The sequence below is a fragment of the Oryctolagus cuniculus genome, unplaced genomic scaffold, assembly GCF_964237555.1.
Source record: "Oryctolagus cuniculus unplaced genomic scaffold, mOryCun1.1 SCAFFOLD_35, whole genome shotgun sequence".
NCBI lineage: Eukaryota > Metazoa > Chordata > Mammalia > Lagomorpha > Leporidae > Oryctolagus > Oryctolagus cuniculus.
The window spans coordinates 554,975-582,907 of NW_027208301.1; positions in this window are offsets into that span (position 1 = coordinate 554,975).

A 27,933-nucleotide genomic window follows, 5' to 3' on the forward strand; every position below is an offset into this window, starting at 1 on the left:
GGCCAGCCAGGTGGCACAGGGTTCCTGGGGCTGCGCCTCGTCCCGGCCCGGCCCGGCCCAAGGGAGGTGGGGGGAACCTCGGAGGCGCCCAGGAACGCAAGAGGGCCCAGACTGCGGCCCTGCCGGCCCTCGGAGAGGGCCCACGCGTGTCTGCTCGGGCTCAGGAGGCCACGGTGGGACAGCCAGTACCCCAGCACCGAGCTCATCTCGCGTGGACCACCCAGTGCGCGTCAGGAGTAGGTGTGTCCCAGCAGGAGCCCCTAGGAACAGCCCTGCCCTACCAGCTCTTAGCACAGGGAGTCCTGGTCTGCACATGCATGAGCCAGGGAGCCAGACAGCCAGAGGAGGACGCTGCCGTGGGCTCGAACTGTCCTCAGAGAATGTTGGTATGACCCGGGGATCCAAGGGAGGTGGGGGGAACCTCGGAGGCGCCCAGGAACGCAGGAGGGCCCAGACTGCGGCCCTGCCGGCCCTCGGAGAGGGCCCACGCGTGTCCGCTCGGGCTCAGGAGGCCACGGTGGGACAGCCAGTACCCCAGCACCGAGCTCATCTCGCGTGGACCACCCAGTGGGCGTCAGGAGTAGGTGTGTCCCAGCAGCAGCCGCCCCCCACCCCGGGCACGGCCCCTCCCTAGACAAGCCTTCCCTGTGAGGAGTCCTGGACTGCGCACGCGCGAGCCGGCGAGCCCGCCAGCCAGAGGGAGATGATGCCTGGGGCTCCTCTTGCCTCAGAGAATGCTTGTGCGGCCTGGGGGCGCCCGCAGGTGTGCTCCGAGGCCTGCCGCTGCCTCTAGCTAGCACCTGGGGCCAGTTGGCAGTGCCGGCTGGCCAGCCTCCTAGAGCCAGGGCTGGCTGCAGCAGGCTCCGCGGGCGGGCGGGCGGGCGAAGGGCAGACGGAAGCCGAAGGGGGCCCGCCCGCCCTGGAGGCCAGGACCCCAGGGGGCAGAAGTGGGTCTGGCTTTGCATTGCCCGACCAGCGGGAGGGAGCCAGCCAGGGGCAGCCAGTTGCATCCTCCCGGGAACTGCCAGCGGAGGCTTTTGGGGAGCGCGCTGCCAACTCTTGGCTTGGCCGGGGGAGACCTGCCGTCTCTGTGGCTCCAGCCGGCCAGCAGGCTGCAGGGTCGGGCGCAGCGGCCGTGGGGCTCTGGAGCTTGCTGCCCTGCCCGTGGGCGGGGCCTCCACGGGCCAGCCAGGTGGCACAGGGTTCCTGGGGCTGCGCCTCGTCCCGGCCCGGCCCGGCCCAAGGGAGGTGGGGGGAACCTCGGAGGCGCCCAGGAACGCAAGAGGGCCCAGACTGCGGCCCTGCCGGCCCTCGGAGAGGGCCCACGCGTGTCTGCTCGGGCTCAGGAGGCCACGGTGGGACAGCCAGTACCCCAGCACCGAGCTCATCTCGCGTGGACCACCCAGTGGGCGTCAGGAGTAGGTGTGTCCCAGCAGGAGCCCCTAGGAACAGCCCTGCCCTACCAGCTCTTAGCACAGGGAGTCCTGGTCTGCACATGCATGAGCCAGGGAGCCAGAGAGCCAGAGGAGGACGCTGCCGTGGGCTCGAACTGTCCTCAGAGAATGTTGGTATGACCCGGGGATCCAAGGGAGGTGGGGGGAACCTCGGAGGCGCCCAGGAACGCAGGAGGGCCCAGACTGCGGCCCTGCCGGCCCTCGGAGAGGGCCCACGCGTGTCCGCTCGGGCTCAGGAGGCCACGGTGGGACAGCCAGTACCCCAGCACCGAGCTCATCTCGCGTGGACCACCCAGTGGGCGTCAGGAGTAGGTGTGTCCCAGCAGCAGCCGCCCCCCACCCCGGGCACGGCCCCTCCCTAGACAAGCCTTCCCTGTGAGGAGTCCTGGACTGCGCACGCGCGAGCCGGCGAGCCCGCCAGCCAGAGGGAGATGATGCCTGGGGCTCCTCTTGCCTCAGAGAATGCTTGTGCGGCCTGGGGGCGCCCGCAGGTGTGCTCCGAGGCCTGCCGCTGCCTCTAGCTAGCACCTGGGGCCAGTTGGCAGTGCCGGCTGGCCAGCCTCCTAGAGCCAGGGCTGGCTGCAGCAGGCTCCGCGGGCGGGCGGGCGGGCGAAGGGCAGACGGAAGCCGAAGGGGACCCGCCCGCCCGCTCCGCTCCGAAGCGCGCCCGCCCTGGAGGCCAGGACCCCAGGGGGCAGAAGTGGGTCTGGCTTTGCATTGCCCGACCAGCGGGAGGGAGCCAGCCAGGGGCAGCCAGTTGCATCCTCCCGGGAACTGCCAGCGGAGGCTTTTGGGGAGCGCGCTGCCAACTCTTGGCTTGGCCGGGGGAGACCTGCCGTCTCTGTGGCTCCAGCCGGCCAGCAGGCTGCAGGGTCGGGCGCAGCGGCCGTGGGGCTCTGGAGCTTGCTGCCCTGCCCGTGGGCGGGGCCTCCACGGGCCAGCCAGGTGGCACAGGGTTCCTGGGGCTGCGCCTCGTCCCGGCCCGGCCCGGCCCAAGGGAGGTGGGGGGAACCTCGGAGGCGCCCAGGAACGCAAGAGGGCCCAGACTGCGGCCCTGCCGGCCCTCGGAGAGGGCCCACGCGTGTCTGCTCGGGCTCAGGAGGCCACGGTGGGACAGCCAGTACCCCAGCACCGAGCTCATCTCGCGTGGACCACCCAGTGCGCGTCAGGAGTAGGTGTGTCCCAGCAGGAGCCCCTAGGAACAGCCCTGCCCTACCAGCTCTTAGCACAGGGAGTCCTGGTCTGCACATGCATGAGCCAGGGAGCCAGAGAGCCAGAGGAGGACGCTGCCGTGGGCTCGAACTGTCCTCAGAGAATGTTGGTATGACCCGGGGATCCAAGGGAGGTGGGGGGAACCTCGGAGGCGCCCAGGAACGCAGGAGGGCCCAGACTGCGGCCCTGCCGGCCCTCGGAGAGGGCCCACGCGTGTCCGCTCGGGCTCAGGAGGCCACGGTGGGACAGCCAGTACCCCAGCACCGAGCTCATCTCGCGTGGACCACCCAGTGGGCGTCAGGAGTAGGTGTGTCCCAGCAGCAGCCGCCCCCCACCCCGGGCACGGCCCCTCCCTAGACAAGCCTTCCCTGTGAGGAGTCCTGGACTGCGCACGCGCGAGCCGGCGAGCCCGCCAGCCAGAGGGAGATGATGCCTGGGGCTCCTCTTGCCTCAGAGAATGCTTGTGCGGCCTGGGGGCGCCCGCAGGTGTGCTCCGAGGCCTGCCGCTGCCTCTAGCTAGCACCTGGGGCCAGTTGGCAGTGCCGGCTGGCCAGCCTCCTAGAGCCAGGGCTGGCTGCAGCAGGCTCCGCGGGCGGGCGGGCGGGCGGGCGAAGGGCAGACGGAAGCCGAAGGGGGCCCGCCCGCCCTGGAGGCCAGGACCCCAGGGGGCAGAAGTGGGTCTGGCTTTGCATTGCCCGACCAGCGGGAGGGAGCCAGCCAGGGGCAGCCAGTTGCATCCTCCCGGGAACTGCCAGCGGAGGCTTTTGGGGAGCGCGCTGCCAACTCTTGGCTTGGCCGGGGGAGACCTGCCGTCTCTGTGGCTCCAGCCGGCCAGCAGGCTGCAGGGTCGGGCGCAGCGGCCGTGGGGCTCTGGAGCTTGCTGCCCTGCCCGTGGGCGGGGCCTCCACGGGCCAGCCAGGTGGCACAGGGTTCCTGGGGCTGCGCCTCGTCCCGGCCCGGCCCGGCCCAAGGGAGGTGGGGGGAACCTCGGAGGCGCCCAGGAACGCAAGAGGGCCCAGACTGCGGCCCTGCCGGCCCTCGGAGAGGGCCCACGCGTGTCTGCTCGGGCTCAGGAGGCCACGGTGGGACAGCCAGTACCCCAGCACCGAGCTCATCTCGCGTGGACCACCCAGTGCGCGTCAGGAGTAGGTGTGTCCCAGCAGGAGCCCCTAGGAACAGCCCTGCCCTACCAGCTCTTAGCACAGGGAGTCCTGGTCTGCACATGCATGAGCCAGGGAGCCAGAGAGCCAGAGGAGGACGCTGCCGTGGGCTCGAACTGTCCTCAGAGAATGTTGGTATGACCCGGGGATCCAAGGGAGGTGGGGGGAACCTCGGAGGCGCCCAGGAACGCAGGAGGGCCCAGACTGCGGCCCTGCCGGCCCTCGGAGAGGGCCCACGCGTGTCCGCTCGGGCTCAGGAGGCCACGGTGGGACAGCCAGTACCCCAGCACCGAGCTCATCTCGCGTGGACCACCCAGTGGGCGTCAGGAGTAGGTGTGTCCCAGCAGCAGCCGCCCCCCACCCCGGGCACGGCCCCTCCCTAGACAAGCCTTCCCTGTGAGGAGTCCTGGACTGCGCACGCGCGAGCCGGCGAGCCCGCCAGCCAGAGGGAGATGATGCCTGGGGCTCCTCTTGCCTCAGAGAATGCTTGTGCGGCCTGGGGGCGCCCGCAGGTGTGCTCCGAGGCCTGCCGCTGCCTCTAGCTAGCACCTGGGGCCAGTTGGCAGTGCCGGCTGGCCAGCCTCCTAGAGCCAGGGCTGGCTGCAGCAGGCTCCGCGGGCGGGCGGGCGGGCGAAGGGCAGACGGAAGCCGAAGGGGGCCCGCCCGCCCTGGAGGCCAGGACCCCAGGGGGCAGAAGTGGGTCTGGCTTTGCATTGCCCGACCAGCGGGAGGGAGCCAGCCAGGGGCAGCCAGTTGCATCCTCCCGGGAACTGCCAGCGGAGGCTTTTGGGGAGCGCGCTGCCAACTCTTGGCTTGGCCGGGGGAGACCTGCCGTCTCTGTGGCTCCAGCCGGCCAGCAGGCTGCAGGGTCGGGCGCAGGGGCCGTGGGGCTCTGGAGCTTGCTGCCCTGCCCGTGGGCGGGGCCTCCACGGGCCAGCCAGGTGGCACAGGGTTCCTGGGGCTGCGCCTCGTCCCGGCCCGGCCCGGCCCAAGGGAGGTGGGGGGAACCTCGGAGGCGCCCAGGAACGCAAGAGGGCCCAGACTGCGGCCCTGCCGGCCCTCGGAGAGGGCCCACGCGTGTCTGCTCGGGCTCAGGAGGCCACGGTGGGACAGCCAGTACCCCAGCACCGAGCTCATCTCGCGTGGACCACCCAGTGCGCGTCAGGAGTAGGAGTGTCCCAGCAGGAGCCCCTAGGAACAGCCCTGCCCTACCAGCTCTTAGCACAGGGAGTCCTGGTCTGCACATGCATGAGCCAGGGAGCCAGAGAGCCAGAGGAGGACGCTGCCGTGGGCTCGAACTGTCCTCAGAGAATGTTGGTATGACCCGGGGATCCAAGGGAGGTGGGGGGAACCTCGGAGGCGCCCAGGAACGCAGGAGGGCCCAGACTGCGGCCCTGCCGGCCCTCGGAGAGGGCCCACGCGTGTCCGCTCGGGCTCAGGAGGCCACGGTGGGACAGCCAGTACCCCAGCACCGAGCTCATCTCGCGTGGACCACCCAGTGGGCGTCAGGAGTAGGTGTGTCCCAGCAGCAGCCGCCCCCCACCCCGGGCACGGCCCCTCCCTAGACAAGCCTTCCCTGTGAGGAGTCCTGGACTGCGCACGCGCGAGCCGGCGAGCCCGCCAGCCAGAGGGAGATGATGCCTGGGGCTCCTCTTGCCTCAGAGAATGCTTGTGCGGCCTGGGGGCGCCCGCAGGTGTGCTCCGAGGCCTGCCGCTGCCTCTAGCTAGCACCTGGGGCCAGTTGGCAGTGCCGGCTGGCCAGCCTCCTAGAGCCAGGGCTGGCTGCAGCAGGCTCCGCGGGCGGGCGGGCGGGCGAAGGGCAGACGGAAGCCGAAGGGGGCCCGCCCGCCCTGGAGGCCAGGACCCCAGGGGGCAGAAGTGGGTCTGGCTTTGCATTGCCCGACCAGCGGGAGGGAGCCAGCCAGGGGCAGCCAGTTGCATCCTCCTGGGAACTGCCAGCGGAGGCTTTTGGGGAGCGCGCTGCCAACTCTTGGCTTGGCCGGGGGAGACCTGCCGTCTCTGTGGCTCCAGCCGGCCAGCAGGCTGCAGGGTCGGGCGCAGCGGCCGTGGGGCTCTGGAGCTTGCTGCCCTGCCCGTGGGCGGGGCCTCCACGGGCCAGCCAGGTGGCACAGGGTTCCTGGGGCTGCGCCTCGTCCCGGCCCGGCCCGGCCCAAGGGAGGTGGGGGGAACCTCGGAGGCGCCCAGGAACGCAAGAGGGCCCAGACTGCGGCCCTGCCGGCCCTCGGAGAGGGCCCACGCGTGTCTGCTCGGGCTCAGGAGGCCACGGTGGGACAGCCAGTACCCCAGCACCGAGCTCATCTCGCGTGGACCACCCAGTGCGCGTCAGGAGTAGGAGTGTCCCAGCAGGAGCCCCTAGGAACAGCCCTGCCCTACCAGCTCTTAGCACAGGGAGTCCTGGTCTGCACATGCATGAGCCAGGGAGCCAGAGAGCCAGAGGAGGACGCTGCCGTGGGCTCGAACTGTCCTCAGAGAATGTTGGTATGACCCGGGGATCCAAGGGAGGTGGGGGGAACCTCGGAGGCGCCCAGGAACGCAGGAGGGCCCAGACTCCGGCCCTGCCGGCCCTCGGAGAGGGCCCACGCGTGTCCGCTCGGGCTCAGGAGGCCACGGTGGGACAGCCAGTACCCCAGCACCGAGCTCATCTCGCGTGGACCACCCAGTGGGCGTCAGGAGTAGGTGTGTCCCAGCAGCAGCCGCCCCCCACCCCGGGCACGGCCCCTCCCTAGACAAGCCTTCCCTGTGAGGAGTCCTGGACTGCGCACGCGCGAGCCGGCGAGCCCGCCAGCCAGAGGGAGATGATGCCTGGGGCTCCTCTTGCCTCAGAGAATGCTTGTGCGGCCTGGGGGCGCCCGCAGGTGTGCTCCGAGGCCTGCCGCTGCCTCTAGCTAGCACCTGGGGCCAGTTGGCAGTGCCGGCTGGCCAGCCTCCTAGAGCCAGGGCTGGCTGCAGCAGGCTCCGCGGGCGGGCGGGCGGGCGGGCGAAGGGCAGACGGAAGCCGAAGGGGGCCCGCCCGCCCTGGAGGCCAGGACCCCAGGGGGCAGAAGTGGGTCTGGCTTTGCATTGCCCGACCAGCGGGAGGGAGCCAGCCAGGGGCAGCCAGTTGCATCCTCCCGGGAACTGCCAGCGGAGGCTTTTGGGGAGCGCGCTGCCAACTCTTGGCTTGGCCGGGGGAGACCTGCCGTCTCTGTGGCTCCAGCCGGCCAGCAGGCTGCAGGGTCGGGCGCAGCGGCCGTGGGGCTCTGGAGCTTGCTGCCCTGCCCGTGGGCGGGGCCTCCACGGGCCAGCCAGGTGGCACAGGGTTCCTGGGGCTGCGCCTCGTCCCGGCCCGGCCCGGCCCAAGGGAGGTGGGGGGAACCTCGGAGGCGCCCAGGAACGCAAGAGGGCCCAGACTGCGGCCCTGCCGGCCCTCGGAGAGGGCCCACGCGTGTCTGCTCGGGCTCAGGAGGCCACGGTGGGACAGCCAGTACCCCAGCACCGAGCTCATCTCGCGTGGACCACCCAGTGCGCGTCAGGAGTAGGAGTGTCCCAGCAGGAGCCCCTAGGAACAGCCCTGCCCTACCAGCTCTTAGCACAGGGAGTCCTGGTCTGCACATGCATGAGCCAGGGAGCCAGAGAGCCAGAGGAGGACGCTGCCGTGGGCTCGAACTGTCCTCAGAGAATGTTGGTATGACCCGGGGATCCAAGGGAGGTGGGGGGAACCTCGGAGGCGCCCAGGAACGCAGGAGGGCCCAGACTGCGGCCCTGCCGGCCCTCGGAGAGGGCCCACGCGTGTCCGCTCGGGCTCAGGAGGCCACGGTGGGACAGCCAGTACCCCAGCACCGAGCTCATCTCGCGTGGACCACCCAGTGGGCGTCAGGAGTAGGTGTGTCCCAGCAGCAGCCGCCCCCCACCCCGGGCACGGCCCCTCCCTAGACAAGCCTTCCCTGTGAGGAGTCCTGGACTGCGCACGCGCGAGCCGGCGAGCCCGCCAGCCAGAGGGAGATGATGCCTGGGGCTCCTCTTGCCTCAGAGAATGCTTGTGCGGCCTGGGGGCGCCCGCAGGTGTGCTCCGAGGCCTGCCGCTGCCTCTAGCTAGCACCTGGGGCCAGTTGGCAGTGCCGGCTGGCCAGCCTCCTAGAGCCAGGGCTGGCTGCAGCAGGCTCCGCGGGCGGGCGGGCGGGCGAAGGGCAGACGGAAGCCGAAGGGGGCCCGCCCGCCCTGGAGGCCAGGACCCCAGGGGGCAGAAGTGGGTCTGGCTTTGCATTGCCCGACCAGCGGGAGGGAGCCAGCCAGGGGCAGCCAGTTGCATCCTCCCGGGAACTGCCAGCGGAGGCTTTTGGGGAGCGCGCTGCCAACTCTTGGCTTGGCCGGGGGAGACCTGCCGTCTCTGTGGCTCCAGCCGGCCAGCAGGCTGCAGGGTCGGGCGCAGCGGCCGTGGGGCTCTGGAGCTTGCTGCCCTGCCCGTGGGCGGGGCCTCCACGGGCCAGCCAGGTGGCACAGGGTTCCTGGGGCTGCGCCTCGTCCCGGCCCGGCCCGGCCCAAGGGAGGTGGGGGGAACCTCGGAGGCGCCCAGGAACGCAAGAGGGCCCAGACTGCGGCCCTGCCGGCCCTCGGAGAGGGCCCACGCGTGTCTGCTCGGGCTCAGGAGGCCACGGTGGGACAGCCAGTACCCCAGCACCGAGCTCATCTCGCGTGGACCACCCAGTGCGCGTCAGGAGTAGGAGTGTCCCAGCAGGAGCCCCTAGGAACAGCCCTGCCCTACCAGCTCTTAGCACAGGGAGTCCTGGTCTGCACATGCATGAGCCAGGGAGCCAGAGAGCCAGAGGAGGACGCTGCCGTGGGCTCGAACTGTCCTCAGAGAATGTTGGTATGACCCGGGGATCCAAGGGAGGTGGGGGGAACCTCGGAGGCGCCCAGGAACGCAGGAGGGCCCAGACTGCGGCCCTGCCGGCCCTCGGAGAGGGCCCACGCGTGTCCGCTCGGGCTCAGGAGGCCACGGTGGGACAGCCAGTACCCCAGCACCGAGCTCATCTCGCGTGGACCACCCAGTGGGCGTCAGGAGTAGGTGTGTCCCAGCAGCAGCCGCCCCCCACCCCGGGCACGGCCCCTCCCTAGACAAGCCTTCCCTGTGAGGAGTCCTGGACTGCGCACGCGCGAGCCGGCGAGCCCGCCAGCCAGAGGGAGATGATGCCTGGGGCTCCTCTTGCCTCAGAGAATGCTTGTGCGGCCTGGGGGCGCCCGCAGGTGTGCTCCGAGGCCTGCCGCTGCCTCTAGCTAGCACCTGGGGCCAGTTGGCAGTGCCGGCTGGCCAGCCTCCTAGAGCCAGGGCTGGCTGCAGCAGGCTCCGCGGGCGGGCGGGCGGGCGAAGGGCAGACGGAAGCCGAAGGGGGCCCGCCCGCCCTGGAGGCCAGGACCCCAGGGGGCAGAAGTGGGTCTGGCTTTGCATTGCCCGACCAGCGGGAGGGAGCCAGCCAGGGGCAGCCAGTTGCATCCTCCCGGGAACTGCCAGCGGAGGCTTTTGGGGAGCGCGCTGCCAACTCTTGGCTTGGCCGGGGGAGACCTGCCGTCTCTGTGGCTCCAGCCGGCCAGCAGGCTGCAGGGTCGGGCGCAGCGGCCGTGGGGCTCTGGAGCTTGCTGCCCTGCCCGTGGGCGGGGCCTCCACGGGCCAGCCAGGTGGCACAGGGTTCCTGGGGCTGCGCCTCGTCCCGGCCCGGCCCGGCCCAAGGGAGGTGGGGGGAACCTCGGAGGCGCCCAGGAACGCAAGAGGGCCCAGACTGCGGCCCTGCCGGCCCTCGGAGAGGGCCCACGCGTGTCTGCTCGGGCTCAGGAGGCCACGGTGGGACAGCCAGTACCCCAGCACTGAGCTCATCTCGCGTGGACCACCCAGTGGGCGTCAGGAGTAGGTGTGTCCCAGCAGGAGCCCCTAGGAACAGCCCTGCCCTACCAGCTCTTAGCACAGGGAGTCCTGGTCTGCACATGCATGAGCCAGGGAGCCAGAGAGCCAGAGGAGGACGCTGCCGTGGGCTCGAACTGTCCTCAGAGAATGTTGGTATGACCCGGGGATCCAAGGGAGGTGGGGGGAACCTCGGAGGCGCCCAGGAACGCAGGAGGGCCCAGACTGCGGCCCTGCCGGCCCTCGGAGAGGGCCCACGCGTGTCCGCTCGGGCTCAGGAGGCCACGGTGGGACAGCCAGTACCCCAGCACCGAGCTCATCTCGCGTGGACCACCCAGTGGGCGTCAGGAGTAGGTGTGTCCCAGCAGCAGCCGCCCCCCACCCCGGGCACGGCCCCTCCCTAGACAAGCCTTCCCTGTGAGGAGTCCTGGACTGCGCACGCGCGAGCCGGCGAGCCCGCCAGCCAGAGGGAGATGATGCCTGGGGCTCCTCTTGCCTCAGAGAATGCTTGTGCGGCCTGGGGGCGCCCGCAGGTGTGCTCCGAGGCCTGCCGCTGCCTCTAGCTAGCACCTGGGGCCAGTTGGCAGTGCCGGCTGGCCAGCCTCCTAGAGCCAGGGCTGGCTGCAGCAGGCTCCGCGGGCGGGCGGGCGGGCGGGCGGGCGAAGGGCAGACGGAAGCCGAAGGGGGCCCGCCCGCCCTGGAGGCCAGGACCCCAGGGGGCAGAAGTGGGTCTGGCTTTGCATTGCCCGACCAGCGGGAGGGAGCCAGCCAGGGGCAGCCAGTTGCATCCTCCCGGGAACTGCCAGCGGAGGCTTTTGGGGAGCGCGCTGCCAACTCTTGGCTTGGCCGGGGGAGACCTGCCGTCTCTGTGGCTCCAGCCGGCCAGCAGGCTGCAGGGTCGGGCGCAGCGGCCGTGGGGCTCTGGAGCTTGCTGCCCTGCCCGTGGGCGGGGCCTCCACGGGCCAGCCAGGTGGCACAGGGTTCCTGGGGCTGCGCCTCGTCCCGGCCTGGCCCGGCCCAAGGGAGGTGGGGGGAACCTCGGAGGCGCCCAGGAACGCAAGAGGGCCCAGACTGCGGCCCTGCCGGCCCTCGGAGAGGGCCCACGCGTGTCTGCTCGGGCTCAGGAGGCCACGGTGGGACAGCCAGTACCCCAGCACCGAGCTCATCTCGCGTGGACCACCCAGTGCGCGTCAGGAGTAGGTGTGTCCCAGCAGGAGCCCCTAGGAACAGCCCTGCCCTACCAGCTCTTAGCACAGGGAGTCCTGGTCTGCACATGCATGAGCCAGGGAGCCAGAGAGCCAGAGGAGGACGCTGCCGTGGGCTCGAACTGTCCTCAGAGAATGTTGGTATGACCCGGGGATCCAAGGGAGGTGGGGGGAACCTCGGAGGCGCCCAGGAACGCAGGAGGGCCCAGACTGCGGCCCTGCCGGCCCTCGGAGAGGGCCCACGCGTGTCCGCTCGGGCTCAGGAGGCCACGGTGGGACAGCCAGTACCCCAGCACCGAGCTCATCTCGCGTGGACCACCCAGTGGGCGTCAGGAGTAGGTGTGTCCCAGCAGCAGCTGCCCCCCACCCCGGGCACGGCCCCTCCCTAGACAAGCCTTCCCTGTGAGGAGTCCTGGACTGCGCACGCGCGAGCCGGCGAGCCCGCCAGCCAGAGGGAGATGATGCCTGGGGCTCCTCTTGCCTCAGAGAATGCTTGTGCGGCCTGGGGGCGCCCGCAGGTGTGCTCCGAGGCCTGCCGCTGCCTCTAGCTAGCACCTGGGGCCAGTTGGCAGTGCCGGCTGGCCAGCCTCCTAGAGCCAGGGCTGGCTGCAGCAGGCTCCGCGGGCGGGCGGGCGGGCGAAGGGCAGATGGAAGCCGAAGGGGGCCCGCCCGCCCTGGAGGCCAGGACCCCAGGGGGCAGAAGTGGGTCTGGCTTTGCATTGCCCGACCAGCGGGAGGGAGCCAGCCAGGGGCAGCCAGTTGCATCCTCCCGGGAACTGCCAGCGGAGGCTTTTGGGGAGCGCGCTGCCAACTCTTGGCTTGGCCGGGGGAGACCTGCCGTCTCTGTGGCTCCAGCCGGCCAGCAGGCTGCAGGGTCGGGCGCAGCGGCCGTGGGGCTCTGGAGCTTGCTGCCCTGCCCGTGGGCGGGGCCTCCACGGGCCAGCCAGGTGGCACAGGGTTCCTGGGGCTGCGCCTCGTCCCGGCCCGGCCCGGCCCAAGGGAGGTGGGGGGAACCTCGGAGGCGCCCAGGAACGCAAGAGGGCCCAGACTGCGGCCCTGCCGGCCCTCGGAGAGGGCCCACGCGTGTCTGCTCGGGCTCAGGAGGCCACGGTGGGACAGCCAGTACCCCAGCACCGAGCTCATCTCGCGTGGACCACCCAGTGCGCGTCAGGAGTAGGTGTGTCCCAGCAGGAGCCCCTAGGAACAGCCCTGCCCTACCAGCTCTTAGCACAGGGAGTCCTGGTCTGCACATGCATGAGCCAGGGAGCCAGAGAGCCAGAGGAGGACGCTGCCGTGGGCTCGAACTGTCCTCAGAGAATGTTGGTATGACCCGGGGATCCAAGGGAGGTGGGGGGAACCTCGGAGGCGCCCAGGAACGCAGGAGGGCCCAGACTGCGGCCCTGCCGGCCCTCGGAGAGGGCCCACGCGTGTCCGCTCGGGCTCAGGAGGCCACGGTGGGACAGCCAGTACCCCAGCACCGAGCTCATCTCGCGTGGACCACCCAGTGGGCGTCAGGAGTAGGTGTGTCCCAGCAGCAGCCGCCCCCCACCCCGGGCACGGCCCCTCCCTAGACAAGCCTTCCCTGTGAGGAGTCCTGGACTGCGCACGCGCGAGCCGGCGAGCCCGCCAGCCAGAGGGAGATGATGCCTGGGGCTCCTCTTGCCTCAGAGAATGCTTGTGCGGCCTGGGGGCGCCCGCAGGTGTGCTCCGAGGCCTGCCGCTGCCTCTAGCTAGCACCTGGGGCCAGTTGGCAGTGCCGGCTGGCCAGCCTCCTAGAGCCAGGGCTGGCTGCAGCAGGCTCCGCGGGCGGGCGGGCGGGCGGGCGAAGGGCAGACGGAAGCCGAAGGGGGCCCGCCCGCCCTGGAGGCCAGGACCCCAGGGGGCAGAAGTGGGTCTGGCTTTGCATTGCCCGACCAGCGGGAGGGAGCCAGCCAGGGGCAGCCAGTTGCATCCTCCCGGGAACTGCCAGCGGAGGCTTTTGGGGAGCGCGCTGCCAACTCTTGGCTTGGCCGGGGGAGACCTGCCGTCTCTGTGGCTCCAGCCGGCCAGCAGGCTGCAGGGTCGGGCGCAGCGGCCGTGGGGCTCTGGAGCTTGCTGCCCTGCCCGTGGGCGGGGCCTCCACGGGCCAGCCAGGTGGCACAGGGTTCCTGGGGCTGCGCCTCGTCCCGGCCCGGCCCGGCCCAAGGGAGGTGGGGGGAACCTCGGAGGCGCCCAGGAACGCAAGAGGGCCCAGACTGCGGCCCTGCCGGCCCTCGGAGAGGGCCCACGCGTGTCTGCTCGGGCTCAGGAGGCCACGGTGGGACAGCCAGTACCCCAGCACCGAGCTCATCTCGCGTGGACCACCCAGTGCGCGTCAGGAGTAGGTGTGTCCCAGCAGGAGCCCCTAGGAACAGCCCTGCCCTACCAGCTCTTAGCACAGGGAGTCCTGGTCTGCACATGCATGAGCCAGGGAGCCAGAGAGCCAGAGGAGGACGCTGCCGTGGGCTCGAACTGTCCTCAGAGAATGTTGGTATGACCCGGGGATCCAAGGGAGGTGGGGGGAACCTCGGAGGCGCCCAGGAACGCAGGAGGGCCCAGACTGCGGCCCTGCCGGCCCTCGGAGAGGGCCCACGCGTGTCCGCTCGGGCTCAGGAGGCCACGGTGGGACAGCCAGTACCCCAGCACCGAGCTCATCTCGCGTGGACCACCCAGTGGGCGTCAGGAGTAGGTGTGTCCCAGCAGCAGCCGCCCCCCACCCCGGGCACGGCCCCTCCCTAGACAAGCCTTCCCTGTGAGGAGTCCTGGACTGCGCACGCGCGAGCCGGCGAGCCCGCCAGCCAGAGGGAGATGATGCCTGGGGCTCCTCTTGCCTCAGAGAATGCTTGTGCGGCCTGGGGGCGCCCGCAGGTGTGCTCCGAGGCCTGCCGCTGCCTCTAGCTAGCACCTGGGGCCAGTTGGCAGTGCCGGCTGGCCAGCCTCCTAGAGCCAGGGCTGGCTGCAGCAGGCTCCGCGGGCGGGCGGGCGGGCGAAGGGCAGATGGAAGCCGAAGGGGGCCCGCCCGCCCGCTCCGCTCCGAAGCGCGCCCGCCCTGGAGGCCAGGACCCCAGGGGGCAGAAGTGGGTCTGGCTTTGCATTGCCCGACCAGCGGGAGGAAGCCAGCCAGGGGCAGCCAGTTGCATCCTCCCGGGAACTGCCAGCGGAGGCTTTTGGGGAGCGCGCTGCCAACTCTTGGCTTGGCCGGGGGAGACCTGCCGTCTCTGTGGCTCCAGCCGGCCAGCAGGCTGCAGGGTCGGGCGCAGCGGCCGTGGGGCTCTGGAGCTTGCTGCCCTGCCCGTGGGCGGGGCCTCCACGGGCCAGCCAGGTGGCACAGGGTTCCTGGGGCTGCGCCTCGTCCCGGCCCGGCCCGGCCCAAGGGAGGTGGGGGGAACCTCGGAGGCGCCCAGGAACGCAAGAGGGCCCAGACTGCGGCCCTGCCGGCCCTCGGAGAGGGCCCACGCGTGTCTGCTCGGGCTCAGGAGGCCACGGTGGGACAGCCAGTACCCCAGCACCGAGCTCATCTCGCGTGGACCACCCAGTGCGCGTCAGGAGTAGGTGTGTCCCAGCAGGAGCCCCTAGGAACAGCCCTGCCCTACCAGCTCTTAGCACAGGGAGTCCTGGTCTGCACATGCATGAGCCAGGGAGCCAGACAGCCAGAGGAGGACGCTGCCGTGGGCTCGAACTGTCCTCAGAGAATGTTGGTATGACCCGGGGATCCAAGGGAGGTGGGGGGAACCTCGGAGGCGCCCAGGAACGCAGGAGGGCCCAGACTGTGGCCCTGCCGGCCCTCGGAGAGGGCCCACGCGTGTCCGCTCGGGCTCAGGAGGCCACGGTGGGACAGCCAGTACCCCAGCACCGAGCTCATCTCGCGTGGACCACCCAGTGGGCGTCAGGAGTAGGTGTGTCCCAGCAGCAGCCGCCCCCCACCCCGGGCACGGCCCCTCCCTAGACAAGCCTTCCCTGTGAGGAGTCCTGGACTGCGCACGCGCGAGCCGGCGAGCCCGCCAGCCAGAGGGAGATGATGCCTGGGGCTCCTCTTGCCTCAGAGAATGCTTGTGCGGCCTGGGGGCGCCCGCAGGTGTGCTCCGAGGCCTGCCGCTGCCTCTAGCTAGCACCTGGGGCCAGTTGGCAGTGCCGGCTGGCCAGCCTCCTAGAGCCAGGGCTGGCTGCAGCAGGCTCCGCGGGCGGGCGGGCGGGCGGGCGAAGGGCAGACGGAAGCCGAAGGGGGCCCGCCCGCCCTGGAGGCCAGGACCCCAGGGGGCAGAAGTGGGTCTGGCTTTGCATTGCCCGACCAGCGGGAGGGAGCCAGCCAGGGGCAGCCAGTTGCATCCTCCCGGGAACTGCCAGCGGAGGCTTTTGGGGAGCGCGCTGCCAACTCTTGGCTTGGCCGGGGGAGACCTGCCGTCTCTGTGGCTCCAGCCGGCCAGCAGGCTGCAGGGTCGGGCGCAGCGGCCGTGGGGCTCTGGAGCTTGCTGCCCTGCCCGTGGGCGGGGCCTCCACGGGCCAGCCAGGTGGCACAGGGTTCCTGGGGCTGCGCCTCGTCCCGGCCCGGCCCGGCCCAAGGGAGGTGGGGGGAACCTCGGAGGCGCCCAGGAACGCAAGAGGGCCCAGACTGCGGCCCTGCCGGCCCTCGGAGAGGGCCCACGCGTGTCTGCTCGGGCTCAGGAGGCCACGGTGGGACAGCCAGTACCCCAGCACCGAGCTCATCTCGCGTGGACCACCCAGTGCGCGTCAGGAGTAGGTGTGTCCCAGCAGGAGCCCCTAGGAACAGCCCTGCCCTACCAGCTCTTAGCACAGGGAGTCCTGGTCTGCACATGCATGAGCCAGGGAGCCAGAGAGCCAGAGGAGGACGCTGCCGTGGGCTCGAACTGTCCTCAGAGAATGTTGGTATGACCCGGGGATCCAAGGGAGGTGGGGGGAACCTCGGAGGCGCCCAGGAACGCAGGAGGGCCCAGACTGCGGCCCTGCCGGCCCTCGGAGAGGGCCCACGCGTGTCCGCTCGGGCTCAGGAGGCCACGGTGGGACAGCCAGTACCCCAGCACCGAGCTCATCTCGCGTGGACCACCCAGTGGGCGTCAGGAGTAGGTGTGTCCCAGCAGCAGCCGCCCCCCACCCCGGGCACGGCCCCTCCCTAGACAAGCCTTCCCTGTGAGGAGTCCTGGACTGCGCACGCGCGAGCCGGCGAGCCCGCCAGCCAGAGGGAGATGATGCCTGGGGCTCCTCTTGCCTCAGAGAATGCTTGTGCGGCCTGGGGGCGCCCGCAGGTGTGCTCCGAGGCCTGCCGCTGCCTCTAGCTAGCACCTGGGGCCAGTTGGCAGTGCCGGCTGGCCAGCCTCCTAGAGCCAGGGCTGGCTGCAGCAGGCTCCGCGGGCGGGCGGGCGGGCGGGCGAAGGGCAGACGGAAGCCGAAGGGGGCCCGCCCGCCCTGGAGGCCAGGACCCCAGGGGGCAGAAGTGGGTCTGGCTTTGCATTGCCCGACCAGCGGGAGGGAGCCAGCCAGGGGCAGCCAGTTGCATCCTCCCGGGAACTGCCAGCGGAGGCTTTTGGGGAGCGCGCTGCCAACTCTTGGCTTGGCCGGGGGAGACCTGCCGTCTCTGTGGCTCCAGCCGGCCAGCAGGCTGCAGGGTCGGGCGCAGCGGCCGTGGGGCTCTGGAGCTTGCTGCCCTGCCCGTGGGCGGGGCCTCCACGGGCCAGCCAGGTGGCACAGGGTTCCTGGGGCTGCGCCTCGTCCCGGCCCGGCCCGGCCCAAGGGAGGTGGGGGGAACCTCGGAGGCGCCCAGGAACGCAAGAGGGCCCAGACTGCGGCCCTGCCGGCCCTCGGAGAGGGCCCACGCGTGTCTGCTCGGGCTCAGGAGGCCACGGTGGGACAGCCAGTACCCCAGCACCGAGCTCATCTCGCGTGGACCACCCAGTGCGCGTCAGGAGTAGGTGTGTCCCAGCAGGAGCCCCTAGGAACAGCCCTGCCCTACCAGCTCTTAGCACAGGGAGTCCTGGTCTGCACATGCATGAGCCAGGGAGCCAGAGAGCCAGAGGAGGACGCTGCCGTGGGCTCGAACTGTCCTCAGAGAATGTTGGTATGACCCGGGGATCCAAGGGAGGTGGGGGGAACCTCGGAGGCGCCCAGGAACGCAGGAGGGCCCAGACTGCGGCCCTGCCGGCCCTCGGAGAGGGCCCACGCGTGTCCGCTCGGGCTCAGGAGGCCACGGTGGGACAGCCAGTACCCCAGCACCGAGCTCATCTCGCGTGGACCACCCAGTGGGCGTCAGGAGTAGGTGTGTCCCAGCAGCAGCCGCCCCCCACCCCGGGCACGGCCCCTCCCTAGACAAGCCTTCCCTGTGAGGAGTCCTGGACTGCGCACGCGCGAGCCGGCGAGCCCGCCAGCCAGAGGGAGATGATGCCTGGGGCTCCTCTTGCCTCAGAGAATGCTTGTGCGGCCTGGGGGCGCCCGCAGGTGTGCTCCGAGGCCTGCCGCTGCCTCTAGCTAGCACCTGGGGCCAGTTGGCAGTGCCGGCTGGCCAGCCTCCTAGAGCCAGGGCTGGCTGCAGCAGGCTCCGCGGGCGGGCGGGCGGGCGGGCGAAGGGCAGACGGAAGCCGAAGGGGGCCCGCCCGCCCTGGAGGCCAGGACCCCAGGGGGCAGAAGTGGGTCTGGCTTTGCATTGCCCGACCAGCGGGAGGGAGCCAGCCAGGGGCAGCCAGTTGCATCCTCCCGGGAACTGCCAGCGGAGGCTTTTGGGGAGCGCGCTGCCAACTCTTGGCTTGGCCGGGGGAGACCTGCCGTCTCTGTGGCTCCAGCCGGCCAGCAGGCTGCAGGGTCGGGCGCAGCGGCCGTGGGGCTCTGGAGCTTGCTGCCCTGCCCGTGGGCGGGGCCTCCACGGGCCAGCCAGGTGGCACAGGGTTCCTGGGGCTGCGCCTCGTCCCGGCCCGGCCCGGCCCAAGGGAGGTGGGGGGAACCTCGGAGGCGCCCAGGAACGCAAGAGGGCCCAGACTGCGGCCCTGCCGGCCCTCGGAGAGGGCCCACGCGTGTCTGCTCGGGCTCAGGAGGCCACGGTGGGACAGCCAGTACCCCAGCACCGAGCTCATCTCGCGTGGACCACCCAGTGCGCGTCAGGAGTAGGTGTGTCCCAGCAGGAGCCCCTAGGAACAGCCCTGCCCTACCAGCTCTTAGCACAGGGAGTCCTGGTCTGCACATGCATGAGCCAGGGAGCCAGAGAGCCAGAGGAGGACGCTGCCGTGGGCTCGAACTGTCCTCAGAGAATGTTGGTATGACCCGGGGATCCAAGGGAGGTGGGGGGAACCTCGGAGGCGCCCAGGAACGCAGGAGGGCCCAGACTGCGGCCCTGCCGGCCCTCGGAGAGGGCCCACGCGTGTCCGCTCGGGCTCAGGAGGCCACGGTGGGACAGCCAGTACCCCAGCACCGAGCTCATCTCGCGTGGACCACCCAGTGGGCGTCAGGAGTAGGTGTGTCCCAGCAGCAGCCGCCCCCCACCCCGGGCACGGCCCCTCCCTAGACAAGCCTTCCCTGTGAGGAGTCCTGGACTGCGCACGCGCGAGCCGGCGAGCCCGCCAGCCAGAGGGAGATGATGCCTGGGGCTCCTCTTGCCTCAGAGAATGCTTGTGCGGCCTGGGGGCGCCCGCAGGTGTGCTCCGAGGCCTGCCGCTGCCTCTAGCTAGCACCTGGGGCCAGTTGGCAGTGCCGGCTGGCCAGCCTCCTAGAGCCAGGGCTGGCTGCAGCAGGCTCCGCGGGCGGGCGGGCGGGCGAAGGGCAGATGGAAGCCGAAGGGGGCCCGCCCGCCCGCTCCGCTCCGAAGCGCGCCCGCCCTGGAGGCCAGGACCCCAGGGGGCAGAAGTGGGTCTGGCTTTGCATTGCCCGACCAGCGGGAGGAAGCCAGCCAGGGGCAGCCAGTTGCATCCTCCCGGGAACTGCCAGCGGAGGCTTTTGGGGAGCGCGCTGCCAACTCTTGGCTTGGCCGGGGGAGACCTGCCGTCTCTGTGGCTCCAGCCGGCCAGCAGGCTGCAGGGTCGGGCGCAGCGGCCGTGGGGCTCTGGAGCTTGCTGCCCTGCCCGTGGGCGGGGCCTCCACGGGCCAGCCAGGTGGCACAGGGTTCCTGGGGCTGCGCCTCGTCCCGGCCCGGCCCGGCCCAAGGGAGGTGGGGGGAACCTCGGAGGCGCCCAGGAACGCAAGAGGGCCCAGACTGCGGCCCTGCCGGCCCTCGGAGAGGGCCCACGCGTGTCTGCTCGGGCTCAGGAGGCCACGGTGGGACAGCCAGTACCCCAGCACCGAGCTCATCTCGCGTGGACCACCCAGTGCGCGTCAGGAGTAGGTGTGTCCCAGCAGGAGCCCCTAGGAACAGCCCTGCCCTACCAGCTCTTAGCACAGGGAGTCCTGGTCTGCACATGCATGAGCCAGGGAGCCAGACAGCCAGAGGAGGACGCTGCCGTGGGCTCGAACTGTCCTCAGAGAATGTTGGTATGACCCGGGGATCCAAGGGAGGTGGGGGGAACCTCGGAGGCGCCCAGGAACGCAGGAGGGCCCAGACTGCGGCCCTGCCGGCCCTCGGAGAGGGCCCACGCGTGTCCGCTCGGGCTCAGGAGGCCACGGTGGGACAGCCAGTACCCCAGCACCGAGCTCATCTCGCGTGGACCACCCAGTGGGCGTCAGGAGTAGGTGTGTCCCAGCAGCAGCCGCCCCCCACCCCGGGCACGGCCCCTCCCTAGACAAGCCTTCCCTGTGAGGAGTCCTGGACTGCGCACGCGCGAGCCGGCGAGCCCGCCAGCCAGAGGGAGATGATGCCTGGGGCTCCTCTTGCCTCAGAGAATGCTTGTGCGGCCTGGGGGCGCCCGCAGGTGTGCTCCGAGGCCTGCCGCTGCCTCTAGCTAGCACCTGGGGCCAGTTGGCAGTGCCGGCTGGCCAGCCTCCTAGAGCCAGGGCTGGCTGCAGCAGGCTCCGCGGGCGGGCGGGCGGGCGGGCGAAGGGCAGACGGAAGCCGAAGGGGGCCCGCCCGCCCTGGAGGCCAGGACCCCAGGGGGCAGAAGTGGGTCTGGCTTTGCATTGCCCGACCAGCGGGAGGGAGCCAGCCAGGGGCAGCCAGTTGCATCCTCCCGGGAACTGCCAGCGGAGGCTTTTGGGGAGCGCGCTGCCAACTCTTGGCTTGGCCGGGGGAGACCTGCCGTCTCTGTGGCTCCAGCCGGCCAGCAGGCTGCAGGGTCGGGCGCAGCGGCCGTGGGGCTCTGGAGCTTGCTGCCCTGCCCGTGGGCGGGGCCTCCACGGGCCAGCCAGGTGGCACAGGGTTCCTGGGGCTGCGCCTCGTCCCGGCCCGGCCCGGCCCAAGGGAGGTGGGGGGAACCTCGGAGGCGCCCAGGAACGCAAGAGGGCCCAGACTGCGGCCCTGCCGGCCCTCGGAGAGGGCCCACGCGTGTCTGCTCGGGCTCAGGAGGCCACGGTGGGACAGCCAGTACCCCAGCACCGAGCTCATCTCGCGTGGACCACCCAGTGCGCGTCAGGAGTAGGTGTGTCCCAGCAGGAGCCCCTAGGAACAGCCCTGCCCTACCAGCTCTTAGCACAGGGAGTCCTGGTCTGCACATGCATGAGCCAGGGAGCCAGAGAGCCAGAGGAGGACGCTGCCGTGGGCTCGAACTGTCCTCAGAGAATGTTGGTATGACCCGGGGATCCAAGGGAGGTGGGGGGAACCTCGGAGGCGCCCAGGAACGCAGGAGGGCCCAGACTGCGGCCCTGCCGGCCCTCGGAGAGGGCCCACGCGTGTCCGCTCGGGCTCAGGAGGCCACGGTGGGACAGCCAGTACCCCAGCACCGAGCTCATCTCGCGTGGACCACCCAGTGGGCGTCAGGAGTAGGTGTGTCCCAGCAGCAGCCGCCCCCCACCCCGGGCACGGCCCCTCCCTAGACAAGCCTTCCCTGTGAGGAGTCCTGGACTGCGCACGCGCGAGCCGGCGAGCCCGCCAGCCAGAGGGAGATGATGCCTGGGGCTCCTCTTGCCTCAGAGAATGCTTGTGCGGCCTGGGGGCGCCCGCAGGTGTGCTCCGAGGCCTGCCGCTGCCTCTAGCTAGCACCTGGGGCCAGTTGGCAGTGCCGGCTGGCCAGCCTCCTAGAGCCAGGGCTGGCTGCAGCAGGCTCCGCGGGCGGGCGGGCGGGCGGGCGAAGGGCAGACGGAAGCCGAAGGGGGCCCGCCCGCCCTGGAGGCCAGGACCCCAGGGGGCAGAAGTGGGTCTGGCTTTGCATTGCCCGACCAGCGGGAGGGAGCCAGCCAGGGGCAGCCAGTTGCATCCTCCCGGGAACTGCCAGCGGAGGCTTTTGGGGAGCGCGCTGCCAACTCTTGGCTTGGCCGGGGGAGACCTGCCGTCTCTGTGGCTCCAGCCGGCCAGCAGGCTGCAGGGTCGGGCGCAGCGGCCGTGGGGCTCTGGAGCTTGCTGCCCTGCCCGTGGGCGGGGCCTCCACGGGCCAGCCAGGTGGCACAGGGTTCCTGGGGCTGCGCCTCGTCCCGGCCCGGCCCGGCCCAAGGGAGGTGGGGGGAACCTCGGAGGCGCCCAGGAACGCAAGAGGGCCCAGACTGCGGCCCTGCCGGCCCTCGGAGAGGGCCCACGCGTGTCTGCTCGGGCTCAGGAGGCCACGGTGGGACAGCCAGTACCCCAGCACCGAGCTCATCTCGCGTGGACCACCCAGTGCGCGTCAGGAGTAGGTGTGTCCCAGCAGGAGCCCCTAGGAACAGCCCTGCCCTACCAGCTCTTAGCACAGGGAGTCCTGGTCTGCACATGCATGAGCCAGGGAGCCAGAGAGCCAGAGGAGGACGCTGCCGTGGGCTCGAACTGTCCTCAGAGAATGTTGGTATGACCCGGGGATCCAAGGGAGGTGGGGGGAACCTCGGAGGCGCCCAGGAACGCAGGAGGGCCCAGACTGCGGCCCTGCCGGCCCTCGGAGAGGGCCCACGCGTGTCCGCTCGGGCTCAGGAGGCCACGGTGGGACAGCCAGTACCCCAGCACCGAGCTCATCTCGCGTGGACCACCCAGTGGGCGTCAGGAGTAGGTGTGTCCCAGCAGCAGCCGCCCCCCACCCCGGGCACGGCCCCTCCCTAGACAAGCCTTCCCTGTGAGGAGTCCTGGACTGCGCACGCGCGAGCCGGCGAGCCCGCCAGCCAGAGGGAGATGATGCCTGGGGCTCCTCTTGCCTCAGAGAATGCTTGTGCGGCCTGGGGGCGCCCGCAGGTGTGCTCCGAGGCCTGCCGCTGCCTCTAGCTAGCACCTGGGGCCAGTTGGCAGTGCCGGCTGGCCAGCCTCCTAGAGCCAGGGCTGGCTGCAGCAGGCTCCGCGGGCGGGCGGGCGGGCGGGCGAAGGGCAGACGGAAGCCGAAGGGGGCCCGCCCGCCCTGGAGGCCAGGACCCCAGGGGGCAGAAGTGGGTCTGGCTTTGCATTGCCCGACCAGCGGGAGGGAGCCAGCCAGGGGCAGCCAGTTGCATCCTCCCGGGAACTGCCAGCGGAGGCTTTTGGGGAGCGCGCTGCCAACTCTTGGCTTGGCCGGGGGAGACCTGCCGTCTCTGTGGCTCCAGCCGGCCAGCAGGCTGCAGGGTCGGGCGCAGCGGCCGTGGGGCTCTGGAGCTTGCTGCCCTGCCCGTGGGCGGGGCCTCCACGGGCCAGCCAGGTGGCACAGGGTTCCTGGGGCTGCGCCTCGTCCCGGCCCGGCCCGGCCCAAGGGAGGTGGGGGGAACCTCGGAGGCGCCCAGGAACGCAAGAGGGCCCAGACTGCGGCCCTGCCGGCCCTCGGAGAGGGCCCACGCGTGTCTGCTCGGGCTCAGGAGGCCACGGTGGGACAGCCAGTACCCCAGCACCGAGCTCATCTCGCGTGGACCACCCAGTGCGCGTCAGGAGTAGGTGTGTCCCAGCAGGAGCCCCTAGGAACAGCCCTGCCCTACCAGCTCTTAGCACAGGGAGTCCTGGTCTGCACATGCATGAGCCAGGGAGCCAGAGAGCCAGAGGAGGACGCTGCCGTGGGCTCGAACTGTCCTCAGAGAATGTTGGTATGACCCGGGGATCCAAGGGAGGTGGGGGGAACCTCGGAGGCGCCCAGGAACGCAGGAGGGCCCAGACTGCGGCCCTGCCGGCCCTCGGAGAGGGCCCACGCGTGTCCGCTCGGGCTCAGGAGGCCACGGTGGGACAGCCAGTACCCCAGCACCGAGCTCATCTCGCGTGGACCACCCAGTGGGCGTCAGGAGTAGGTGTGTCCCAGCAGCAGCCGCCCCCCACCCCGGGCACGGCCCCTCCCTAGACAAGCCTTCCCTGTGAGGAGTCCTGGACTGCGCACGCGCGAGCCGGCGAGCCCGCCAGCCAGAGGGAGATGATGCCTGGGGCTCCTCTTGCCTCAGAGAATGCTTGTGCGGCCTGGGGGCGCCCGCAGGTGTGCTCCGAGGCCTGCCGCTGCCTCTAGCTAGCACCTGGGGCCAGTTGGCAGTGCCGGCTGGCCAGCCTCCTAGAGCCAGGGCTGGCTGCAGCAGGCTCCGCGGGCGGGCGGGCGGGCGGGCGAAGGGCAGACGGAAGCCGAAGGGGGCCCGCCCGCCCTGGAGGCCAGGACCCCAGGGGGCAGAAGTGGGTCTGGCTTTGCATTGCCCGACCAGCGGGAGGGAGCCAGCCAGGGGCAGCCAGTTGCATCCTCCCGGGAACTGCCAGCGGAGGCTTTTGGGGAGCGCGCTGCCAACTCTTGGCTTGGCCGGGGGAGACCTGCCGTCTCTGTGGCTCCAGCCGGCCAGCAGGCTGCAGGGTCGGGCGCAGCGGCCGTGGGGCTCTGGAGCTTGCTGCCCTGCCCGTGGGCGGGGCCTCCACGGGCCAGCCAGGTGGCACAGGGTTCCTGGGGCTGCGCCTCGTCCCGGCCCGGCCCGGCCCAAGGGAGGTGGGGGGAACCTCGGAGGCGCCCAGGAACGCAAGAGGGCCCAGACTGCGGCCCTGCCGGCCCTCGGAGAGGGCCCACGCGTGTCTGCTCGGGCTCAGGAGGCCACGGTGGGACAGCCAGTACCCCAGCACCGAGCTCATCTCGCGTGGACCACCCAGTGCGCGTCAGGAGTAGGTGTGTCCCAGCAGGAGCCCCTAGGAACAGCCCTGCCCTACCAGCTCTTAGCACAGGGAGTCCTGGTCTGCACATGCATGAGCCAGGGAGCCAGAGAGCCAGAGGAGGACGCTGCCGTGGGCTCGAACTGTCCTCAGAGAATGTTGGTATGACCCGGGGATCCAAGGGAGGTGGGGGGAACCTCGGAGGCGCCCAGGAACGCAGGAGGGCCCAGACTGCGGCCCTGCCGGCCCTCGGAGAGGGCCCACGCGTGTCCGCTCGGGCTCAGGAGGCCACGGTGGGACAGCCAGTACCCCAGCACCGAGCTCATCTCGCGTGGACCACCCAGTGGGCGTCAGGAGTAGGTGTGTCCCAGCAGCAGCCGCCCCCCACCCCGGGCACGGCCCCTCCCTAGACAAGCCTTCCCTGTGAGGAGTCCTGGACTGCGCACGCGCGAGCCGGCGAGCCCGCCAGCCAGAGGGAGATGATGCCTGGGGCTCCTCTTGCCTCAGAGAATGCTTGTGCGGCCTGGGGGCGCCCGCAGGTGTGCTCCGAGGCCTGCCGCTGCCTCTAGCTAGCACCTGGGGCCAGTTGGCAGTGCCGGCTGGCCAGCCTCCTAGAGCCAGGGCTGGCTGCAGCAGGCTCCGCGGGCGGGCGGGCGGGCGGGCGAAGGGCAGACGGAAGCCGAAGGGGGCCCGCCCGCCCTGGAGGCCAGGACCCCAGGGGGCAGAAGTGGGTCTGGCTTTGCATTGCCCGACCAGCGGGAGGGAGCCAGCCAGGGGCAGCCAGTTGCATCCTCCCGGGAACTGCCAGCGGAGGCTTTTGGGGAGCGCGCTGCCAACTCTTGGCTTGGCCGGGGGAGACCTGCCGTCTCTGTGGCTCCAGCCGGCCAGCAGGCTGCAGGGTCGGGCGCAGCGGCCGTGGGGCTCTGGAGCTTGCTGCCCTGCCCGTGGGCGGGGCCTCCACGGGCCAGCCAGGTGGCACAGGGTTCCTGGGGCTGCGCCTCGTCCCGGCCCGGCCCGGCCCAAGGGAGGTGGGGGGAACCTCGGAGGCGCCCAGGAACGCAAGAGGGCCCAGACTGCGGCCCTGCCGGCCCTCGGAGAGGGCCCACGCGTGTCTGCTCGGGCTCAGGAGGCCACGGTGGGACAGCCAGTACCCCAGCACCGAGCTCATCTCGCGTGGACCACCCAGTGCGCGTCAGGAGTAGGTGTGTCCCAGCAGGAGCCCCTAGGAACAGCCCTGCCCTACCAGCTCTTAGCACAGGGAGTCCTGGTCTGCACATGCATGAGCCAGGGAGCCAGAGAGCCAGAGGAGGACGCTGCCGTGGGCTCGAACTGTCCTCAGAGAATGTTGGTATGACCCGGGGATCCAAGGGAGGTGGGGGGAACCTCGGAGGCGCCCAGGAACGCAGGAGGGCCCAGACTGCGGCCCTGCCGGCCCTCGGAGAGGGCCCACGCGTGTCCGCTCGGGCTCAGGAGGCCACGGTGGGACAGCCAGTACCCCAGCACCGAGCTCATCTCGCGTGGACCACCCAGTGGGCGTCAGGAGTAGGTGTGTCCCAGCAGCAGCCGCCCCCCACCCCGGGCACGGCCCCTCCCTAGACAAGCCTTCCCTGTGAGGAGTCCTGGACTGCGCACGCGCGAGCCGGCGAGCCCGCCAGCCAGAGGGAGATGATGCCTGGGGCTCCTCTTGCCTCAGAGAATGCTTGTGCGGCCTGGGGGCGCCCGCAGGTGTGCTCCGAGGCCTGCCGCTGCCTCTAGCTAGCACCTGGGGCCAGTTGGCAGTGCCGGCTGGCCAGCCTCCTAGAGCCAGGGCTGGCTGCAGCAGGCTCCGCGGGCGGGCGGGCGGGCGGGCGAAGGGCAGATGGAAGCCGAAGGGGGCCCGCCCGCCCGCTCCGCTCCGAAGCGCGCCCGCCCTGGAGGCCAGGACCCCAGGGGGCAGAAGTGGGTCTGGCTTTGCATTGCCCGACCAGCGGGAGGGAGCCAGCCAGGGGCAGCCAGTTGCATCCTCCCGGGAACTGCCAGCGGAGGCTTTTGGGGAGCGCGCTGCCAACTCTTGGCTTGGCCGGGGGAGACCTGCCGTCTCTGTGGCTCCAGCCGGCCAGCAGGCTGCAGGGTCGGGCGCAGCGGCCGTGGGGCTCTGGAGCTTGCTGCCCTGCCCGTGGGCGGGGCCTCCACGGGCCAGCCAGGTGGCACAGGGTTCCTGGGGCTGCGCCTCGTCCCGGCCCGGCCCGGCCCAAGGGAGGTGGGGGGAACCTCGGAGGCGCCCAGGAACGCAAGAGGGCCCAGACTGCGGCCCTGCCGGCCCTCGGAGAGGGCCCACGCGTGTCTGCTCGGGCTCAGGAAGCCACGGTGGGACAGCCAGTACCCCAGCACCGAGCTCATCTCGCGTGGACCACCCAGTGCGCGTCAGGAGTAGGTGTGTCCCAGCAGGAGCCCCTAGGAACAGCCCTGCCCTACCAGCTCTTAGCACAGGGAGTCCTGGTCTGCACATGCATGAGCCAGGGAGCCAGAGAGCCAGAGGAGGACGCTGCCGTGGGCTCGAACTGTCCTCAGAGAATGTTGGTATGACCCGGGGATCCAAGGGAGGTGGGGGGAACCTCGGAGGCGCCCAGGAACGCAGGAGGGCCCAGACTGCGGCCCTGCCGGCCCTCGGAGAGGGCCCACGCGTGTCCGCTCGGGCTCAGGAGGCCACGGTGGGACAGCCAGTACCCCAGCACCGAGCTCATCTCGCGTGGACCACCCAGTGGGCGTCAGGAGTAGGTGTGTCCCAGCAGCAGCCGCCCCCCACCCCGGGCACGGCCCCTCCCTAGACAAGCCTTCCCTGTGAGGAGTCCTGGACTGCGCACGCGCGAGCCGGCGAGCCCGCCAGCCAGAGGGAGATGATGCCTGGGGCTCCTCTTGCCTCAGAGAATGCTTGTGCGGCCTGGGGGCGCCCGCAGGTGTGCTCCGAGGCCTGCCGCTGCCTCTAGCTAGCACCTGGGGCCAGTTGGCAGTGCCGGCTGGCCAGCCTCCTAGAGCCAGGGCTGGCTGCAGCAGGCTCCGCGGGCGGGCGGGCGGGCGGGCGAAGGGCAGACGGAAGCCGAAGGGGGCCCGCCCGCCCTGGAGGCCAGGACCCCAGGGGGCAGAAGTGGGTCTGGCTTTGCATTGCCCGACCAGCGGGAGGGAGCCAGCCAGGGGCAGCCAGTTGCATCCTCCCGGGAACTGCCAGCGGAGGCTTTTGGGGAGCGCGCTGCCAACTCTTGGCTTGGCCGGGGGAGACCTGCCGTCTCTGTGGCTCCAGCCGGCCAGCAGGCTGCAGGGTCGGGCGCAGCGGCCGTGGGGCTCTGGAGCTTGCTGCCCTGCCCGTGGGCGGGGCCTCCACGGGCCAGCCAGGTGGCACAGGGTTCCTGGGGCTGCGCCTCGTCCCGGCCCGGCCCGGCCCAAGGGAGGTGGGGGGAACCTCGGAGGCGCCCAGGAACGCAAGAGGGCCCAGACTGCGGCCCTGCCGGCCCTCGGAGAGGGCCCACGCGTGTCTGCTCGGGCTCAGGAGGCCACGGTGGGACAGCCAGTACCCCAGCACCGAGCTCATCTCGCGTGGACCACCCAGTGCGCGTCAGGAGTAGGTGTGTCCCAGCAGGAGCCCCTAGGAACAGCCCTGCCCTACCAGCTCTTAGCACAGGGAGTCCTGGTCTGCACATGCATGAGCCAGGGAGCCAGAGAGCCAGAGGAGGACGCTGCCGTGGGCTCGAACTGTCCTCAGAGAATGTTGGTATGACCCGGGGATCCAAGGGAGGTGGGGGGAACCTCGGAGGCGCCCAGGAACGCAGGAGGGCCCAGACTGCGGCCCTGCCGGCCCTCGGAGAGGGCCCACGCGTGTCCGCTCGGGCTCAGGAGGCCACGGTGGGACAGCCAGTACCCCAGCACCGAGCTCATCTCGCGTGGACCACCCAGTGGGCGTCAGGAGTAGGTG